General features: G+C 41.6%; 1 long non-coding RNA gene across 2 annotated transcripts; it reads left to right on the top strand.

Moving 5' to 3' along the window:
- The first annotated feature begins 2,774 nt into the window (after positions 1-2,774).
- Positions 2,775-4,417, top strand: LOC122175909. Of its 2 annotated transcripts, none has more exons than XR_006177564.1 (3): positions 2,775-2,849; positions 3,765-4,022; positions 4,217-4,417. It is a non-coding gene; the product is annotated as an uncharacterized LOC122175909 (long non-coding RNA). The 2 variants fall into 2 exon arrangements; XR_006177565.1 differs by having other exon boundaries at positions 2,799-2,849; positions 3,804-4,022.
- The last annotated feature ends 4,040 nt before the right edge of the window (positions 4,418-8,457 follow it).

Here is an 8,457-nt window from a genome sequence, read left to right on the forward strand (position 1 = left end):
CAGAGAGGGTAATGAAACAGAAGTGAGCAAATTCCCTCTTAGCAGCGCTAAGGACAGGTTCCAAATCCAAAGGAAGTTATATGAAAGACAACCCAAACTGAAACCCACAGAAACCCAAACACACGAACCAGAACTTGCACCTGGGATAGTTCTGTGGGCCTTTCCTCTTACGCTCCCATGGAAAGAAGACACAGATCAATCTGTAGAGGCAAAAAAGTTTTGTGTTGTACATGGATACAACATTAAATTACATCAACTCCAATCTACAGCCTTTCCAAACACCACCACGTCAGGGGAAAGACACCAGCAGCATTCTCCAGGGAAGAAGTAGGAAGGCATTTAACAGTGCGCTGGGCTCTCCTTGCTTCATCAAACAAAAAATAAATTAGACGGGTCAAACATTGTAGATCTAATCTCACTGTGAACCAAAAACATAGGAGCTCTCCTGCCACCAGAGCAACGGGGCCTGCCGTGACCCCACCATGAACTGGAGCTCACCAGCAGGTGCAGTCTGCAAGGACTCAATGTCGCATTCAAGTTTATTCTTTGTACGCTCCTGAGAATGGCAGGATTGTGTTTTGAATCCAATACCCCAGGGCTTTCACTTGCTTTCTCACAATTACCTGTACAAGACGACGGGGAAGGGAGGGGGTGGGTTGGTGGAAAGAGAGAATTCTTCTGTGGCATAGCAGGAACGGTCAAGGGCAGTTCAGATTAAAACCATGATTGGCACAGGCTGCAGAGAGGCTAAGCCAACAGAATAAAAAATAGAAGCATCCTGTTTAATAGAAACAAATTGCTCTCCACTTCTCAGTGACACAGATAGTGGGCCATTTGTACCTGCTGCCCTTTGTTGGGAACAACGGCAAGGAAATGCACTCGTCTCAAGCGGGGTAAAATTCTTTCTGTTGTATTTGGCTATCTCAGCCCACAGAACAAGCACAGCAGTTAAGTAGTTGAGCTTCCTTGTACATTTGTTTGATTAAAGGTCTGTAACGCTGGCTCAGGTGGAAACAGCTCAGCTGCATGGAACTGCAATGAATGGAGGGTTTGTTAGTGAGCAGCCAGCGAGACACCGCCGAGCTGCTCTCCGAATCGGCCCCGAACAGGAGCTTGTTGTTTGGCTTGTTCCCTTCAGCATGGAAGCACAAAACTGTACATTTTCAATTACATGTGATGAGATCTGGGCTGGTTCGCATGTGTATATTGGGGAAAATGCTAAAAATGAAGGCGAGCTCTTTTGCACGTTGGCCCATGAAAACAAATATCCTTCAGATGTCCCTGAGTGCTCCAGTTAACACTGGCATTTCTAAAGGTCACAGTGGAGTGTGGTGGAGCATATTTATGAACTGACCAAATTGCAGGTTTTAATTTTGATCATAAATGGTCTGGTGAAAATCCAACCACCTGTGTAGCGGGTAGGAGAAAAAAAACCCCAGCCTTTGGTTGTGTTATTTACAAATTGTACAGTGGCACAGCGATGAGTGGCAGATCTCCCACGCTACGATCCTGCTGGGGCCATTCCCATCTCCTGCAGTCGGCCATAAGCTCCCTAAGGCAAAGTGTGTGGTTGGGGTGAACTCAGGAGCAGTTCATCCAGCACTGCAGTGACCACGTGAGTGGACATACAAGTATCTCCTCACCGATGCTCCTTCTTTCCATTACTCCATATGGATGGACTAGTGTGGATAAGCTCAGCCATTGTGCAGGTGTAGATGTGTGTGGACGGGTTGAACAGATTACCTCCCCTTAGAAACTGCTCTAATGCCCAAGAGTTGTCCTTGACACAAGTGTTAAAACGCCTTTGCTTCTAAAATTTGACATCATGGTAACCACTGTTATAATCAAAGCAGTTTCAACTAGTTAATTTTAAGGTACTCCAGCTGTAACTGAAGAAAGTTGAGCTCTTTTACCTTTCACCAAAAATCAAAAGAGTTCCTGGGAAATGGTTTTAGCAAAAAATTATGTTGTGAAAGAAATGCAAGCTTTAAACCTAAAGACTACACATTTAAATATGAACGCATAACTGTTCTCCAGGCTTTCAGGTTTGAGAATATATTTATTCCATTGCCTGTTAGCATCACTATGTATTTGCTGGGCATGATCTTTAGATAGTGTAAAATAGTAGCCTTCGTAATCATCATTGCTAAGGATTTGCCCTGACAACTCCTAATCTGTGGAGAAAGACATTTTAAATGTGAAATCTGAGTGAGGAGAATGCATCCTGCCCAAGTAAGCGAAATATAGCGAGAAACAACTGAGAGTCATCCTTTTTTATGACTGGAATTTCAGGCAGCAGGACTCTTTCTGTGTTTATGGCTGAGCATGTCTGTTAGGAATTTGGTTTCTGGGATGATAAGAAACTTCTTAGCTGAGCCACAAATGCCCACAGTTGAAATCTGCTTTGCAAAGAAATCTTCTTGTGTTTTGCCTTCAGGTTGAGAATATTTCTGATAGTCAAAACTAAATGAAGCTCATCTCAATTTTGTATTTCAAAAATTAAACAGCATTTCACACTTAATCTTCCAGCAGGCAGACCTACTGCATAGCAGAGAGCTGAAAGGAGAGATATTTATGCTTATGGAAAATGAGGATAGATATTTTGTATGCCTCACATATGGTAACTGTTGAGTCACAGCCTGAACCACTGATTGAGCACCTGCAGAAAGGGCCTGGTCAGCCCTGGGAGGACAGGTGAAGGCAATTCAGCTGTGTGACCAGAAGAGATGGAGCCTGGCTGCACCTCTCTTAGACCTCATTTAAGGGCTGAATGGCAGTGGGGAACGATCTCCTGTTGGGGATTTCTCCCTTGTGTTGTTTTCCTCGCAAGTCTAGATCTTCTGAGTTGGGTGAGCACTTTTCCTTTATAACTCTCTATTCGTACTAGTCCCTTTGTTGTTACGCTCCTGTATTACCCTTCCACTGTGCAGATCTTTCTGATTGTAATACTTCAAAATAAGATTTTCTGTTTTTTTTTTTTTTGTTTTTTTTTTATGATAGAAAATAATTTTAAATTAGGATGGAAATAACAGGAAACAGACTGGAAGGAAGTATTTCTAGGACTAGTGTAACTTTACTCATCCTATCTAATGGCTAATCAAAATCTGTGGAAGTTAATGATTGTTTTTCAGTTGATCCCAGTAGACCCAGGCTGGTCCCACATGGCATCACCTGCAACCCAACCTCTACAAATGCATCTTTCTGGTCAGAAAAATGCATCTTTCTGGTCAGAAAAATGCATCTGAAGGCTTACAAGGTTTCAAGCCTAGGTTTTCTTTGTTGAGAAATCTGATTAATGTGTTCTTAGACTTTTGATTTCTACAGGCTGAAACTGGGTGAAAGCCAAGATAGGAACTTAAGCTGGGGATGCTGTCACTATCTTGCCCCTGTTTTCATCACTGGAGAAAAAGCAATGAGGAAAACCCATGGAGCAGCCAGCAATAGTCAGCTGCTCTGGAATGTGAGTGAACTACAGTGGGTGGACAGGAGTCCCAAATACATAGCTGAGGGTGGGCATGAACACAGAGTACCTGAGCTGTATAAAATCTCTGTATTGCAGATACCAATGGAGGAAGGTTTCTCTAAGAGTTCTCTTTGATGTTCGCTTCCTGGCTTGTATTTAAATAAAGGTGATTTTCTTTTGCAGCAGTGGTTGGAATTTATGATTGACTAAAACTCAGAAACGAATTTATAAGTAAACCTACTCACTGGTTTTACTTCACAAAAAAATCAAATAGAATTTTTTTTTTTTATTTTTATTCAAGTAAATGTGGAATGATGTACTAACATACATTGATGTACAGTGAAGAGCAATATTAAACTGACTGGAGAAGGTTCAATTTTGAGAAAAATGCCACCTTTCATCGGTTAAGAGGATATATCAGCAGATTGAAAGAAGGAAGAGCCATGGGAATGGGACGTGTTCCAACAGATGAGTAGCCTGGTGTTCTGGTCCTGGAGCTGCACCCCTTGGTGTTAGCTGAGCTGCTTGGAGCCACATCTGAGATTTTGAATGAGCACCTGTAAGACTCTCACCTCTTCCCCTTCCCTCTTTATTTTCCTCTCTCCACTTGTAAATGTTCTTCTTTATACACCGTTTAAAAGTGTGTTAGCAGGAAGACTCTCTGCAGCTGGTGTCCCTGCTTGTGTGCTTCTCAGTCTTGGCTGGAAAATGCCACATGGACCACTTACTCTTTGGCAATTCTTATTTTCTCAGGATGTAAGCTGTGAAGATACACACCAGGAAGAGAAAGGAAGCAGTGGGGTGTTTCAGTTATACTGTGTATCTGCATGAAGATCATGTCAGAGAGAAGAGTGGAAGACTGGAGAGAAATGCCTGGAAAGCATGATGGCATCACCAACCCACACAAAAGGAAAATGTGGATGCCCCATCCTTGGAGGCATTCAAGGCCAGGCTGGATGTGGCTCTGGACACAAACCAGCCTGGTTTGCTGGTTGGCGACCCTGCTCACAGCAGGGGGGGGGTTGAAACCAGATGATCATTCTGGATGTTTTCAACCCAGGCCATTCTATGAACAACTCTCATACACCCACGCTTACAATCAATGTGCATTTTGAGCTGTATTCACGTTTACAGAAATTGATTCAAGGCCTCATATCACCACCACAGCTAATTTCCATTGGAATACAATGTTTCCTTAATTAAGCAAGGCACGCAGCTGATGGCCGTTTGGTTTGACTTAGAAATGGCTAATTAGTTATCAAATCCCTTAATAGTTCATGCTGAAGATTCTGTCATTACTTGTTGCTCCTCTCAATCTTTATTATCACAAACCCTTTAAAAATGCCTCAGCAGAAAAAAAACCACCGTGCCCATTAATCCTTTCCAGGAAAGAACGCCAGTACCAGATTAAGTCAAACTGGCATCTGAAGCTATTCTTTTCTTTATGTCACATAGTAAGTGGTCGGTAATCCACGTCTTAATCTCCTTGTTGCACAGCTTGGTTTATTGTAACTGATACTCCTGTGACTGCTGCAGACCCCTATTGTGTTACCTGCAGCACTCAGCTCTTCTTCCTGTTTTTTTCCCCTGGAATGTCTGATAAAGGCACCCTTGAAGTTGACCACAGTCTCCTGAGAAACTGCTTTTCAGAGAAAATGTGACTACTTTAAAGATGCGCTTGTGTTACTTTTGGCTTTTCCCCTGAGCAACGGTTCAACCAATATTTCTGCTTTCTGACAACACATGAATTTAACTGCAGCTTACAGAAAGCCTCCTTTAAATCCCCTATTCTGGTTCGATATTTTTTTTTTCTGAGATGTAATTATACCTCATGTCAACGCTTGAACACCAGGAAAAATATAAAAAGCTGCAAAAAGTGAAATTTCCCTTGACCAATAAATATGAAATAAAAATGCGGATGATTTCTCCATGTAGAAATGAGAACTGACATAACTATTTAGGTCCCCCAAAATTAAGCGTTTCGTAAACCTTTTGGAATTGGGGCCCTGGAAAGTTGGTATTCTCTAAATCTTAAGCCTTTGGGAAAAAAAGAGATGAACTAAGCTCCAGACTTCAGAGCTCGGAACAGTTGCTGCAGAAACTCAGCATCTTGATTTGTGCTTAACTACTTTACAGTTCACATATTCCTTGTTTGAACTTTGCTAGGTGCAGTAATTTTATTCACGCTCAGGCTGGATTGGTTCTGCTTATTCAGACCTCGTTAATTATAAGAAACTGGACTCAAGCTCACATATCCCATTCACCCATCCTGCCCTCAGGGCAGTCAAATTATCTGGCATTTAATGAGGAGTTTTAGATTTTGCAACTTATCGGAAGTGGGACCAGAAGGTGCTCACTGGTGAATTCAACGCAGAGGGACTTCTCTGGGACTTGCTTCAAAACAGACAGCAGAGCATCACAGTTTGCGTAGAGCGAGTTGAAACTGCTGTGCACTTGGAGCAAAGGGGCTTTTTGTGCTTTGAGTCTTGCCTCTGCCAGCTTTACCGTGTGTGAGAACTTTGTATCTGCCCAGACTTTTGTGTATTTAATTACTCAGCTTCTGGATAACTGACAGCATCAATATTTTGTATCCCCAGACTCCCGGCCAAAGGGGGCTTCATTGGAAGGTGCTTCCAGCAATAACACAGTATTTACAATAACATATTATAACACAACAATATCCTCCATTGTCAGAGGAGGTTATTTGATATCTATCAGTGTTAGCACAGGGACAGAACTAAATGAAGGCCATAGCAATCTCAAATACATATCAAAATCTCTTTGAGGTGCATGTGACGTGTCTATTAAACATATTAATGCTGCAGCATAGCCTTTGATATAACATTAATTCCTCAATATTATCCCTTGAGTGTGGTACTTGTGGCAGTTGGCTCAGCGTCTCTCTTTGTAGACCCCCTTGAGAACAGGTGCCTTGGTTGAACATCAACCACCTTTCCCCACCGAGTCCACAGTGATGGCCAACTGCTTATGGTCTTCATGTAGACGTGTTGAAAACATTCAGACTCTTTTCTTGAGCAAATGGAGTGGGTGTAGAACATATGTGCCCAAGCTGCTAGTTTTAAGTCCTTATTGCTCTCTTTTTTTCTATGTTTTCTTAAATATATATGTATATGTTTATACAATATACTACACTGTATATTTTACATGTAGCCAAAGACGATTTCTCTTCACTCAATGTGATGGAGCCAAAAAGTTGGACACTCAAGGTTTAGGATAATCACCATCCATTCTATGGTGTTTGATCCCCACAGAGAGGTGCAAAACATCCCCTCCTTGGACGCTATTTCTGTTTCGTTCCCTCCATTTTCTCTTAAATAGCCTTAATCTGAGGAGCAGAGGAGTGAATGCCAGAGCACTCTTTAGTTCTCCACCACGCCTTCCAGAGAAATAGTCCTAACTATCTAACAGAACCATAAGGAATATAGATTTAAAGCAAAACAAAAATAGCATAATTGGTGTGGTTTTTTTAAAAAAGTGTCAAGTGTGAGGCACAATATTCTGCCATAACACACAAAGCTGATGCTCTTCCCTTCAGTGCAGAACTCAGTGAAGCCTTTCACATGTTATCATAGCTGGGCAGTTGAGCAGACATTAATAAATTCCAATGTTTGTAAAATATTTTTTAATTGTATTAAAATATTTTTTAATTGTAAAGCAGCACCTCCAGGCTGAATACAAGCCTGAAGCCCAGTTGCAATGCATCCTGTACAATCCCACTGTAAAGGACTGCTTTTCTGTACTGGTCTATATCTGTACATAACGGTGCTTTATTTTTAATTCCAGAAGAGCAGCAGATGGGTTTCACCTCAGCTCTCTGCTAAGAAGAAGATTGCCATCTATAGATAACTATCCCCAACTGCACTTCTTGCACTGGTGGGGGAGATGGTGCTGTGCCTGCCAGGGGACGCAGTGCTGTGTGAGAATGGGCTGTAGCTTTGCGTCAGCAAATTCTAACTCAGTATGAAGGTGGAACTGCACAGCTGGCAGTTTAAAAGTGGGCGTTATTGAAAACCTTCTCCCTTTAGTGATAGTAATGAAAACCACAGACAAGAATTGGTTTAAATCCACGCACATTTCAAGTAACCCGCAAGCACGTTCTTAGATTACTTTCCATTAATTATACAACAACAAAGCAAATTAAAAAAAAAACAACCAAACTAAACCAATCCAACCCAAACAAGAGTATCTGTGGTATTTCTTGGCCATTTCTAACGAAGAGAGCAAGAAGCCAAATGTTCAGAATGTCATGAGGCCCTACATGTTATGCAGCTTTAATTCTAGACAGAAATAGCAGTGCACCATGGATATATAGCGTGTGCTCCACATGTAGGATGAGCACTTGATGCTGAGCTTTCTGGACATATCTGACAATTTTCAGAATCCTTGTCAATGGAACATGAGGAAAACTCCTCTATGGAGAGAAAGCTCTACAAAGCCTGTAGAAAAAGGCCATGTGTAAAAGGGCATTCAAACAGCATGGCTTTATTTTTAAAAGCTGCTACTGCAAGAATCAAGTATTCTTTTACTCGAATATGCAGAGGTTTGGCAGCAATATGTAGAATTTGTGAACTGATCCATCCTGAATACAAATCAAATTACATTGGTCTTGTCAACCTGCCACATCTTTCACCTTTTCCCTGGTCGCCTTTTCTTGCTACATTTCATTTATCTCTGCTTGCAGTTTGATGAAGTGAATGGCAAAGAGTCATCTCCAGTTCATCTGAAGATAAAACCCATTAAGCTGTTGTATTCACATTTAATTAATGTTTTCCAACTCTCATTTCCTATTTGCCTCCTGAAAATCTTGCCTAAAGTGCTTATTTGCCAAATAAAATAACTCAGGTAGGGTATATCTGATCCCAATGTTTCCCAGAAGATGACTGGATAAGATAACTCTAAGGAGTTGATCATTTTTATTATTTGTGGACAGCCTTTCTAGCCGAGCTCATTCACTGCAGACAGACTCTCATCCC

Source organism: Lagopus leucura, unplaced genomic scaffold (genome assembly GCF_019238085.1).
Source record: "Lagopus leucura isolate 7727_CA_CO unplaced genomic scaffold, USGS_WTPT01 Super-Scaffold_741, whole genome shotgun sequence".
Taxonomy (NCBI): Eukaryota; Metazoa; Chordata; class Aves; order Galliformes; family Phasianidae; genus Lagopus; species Lagopus leucura.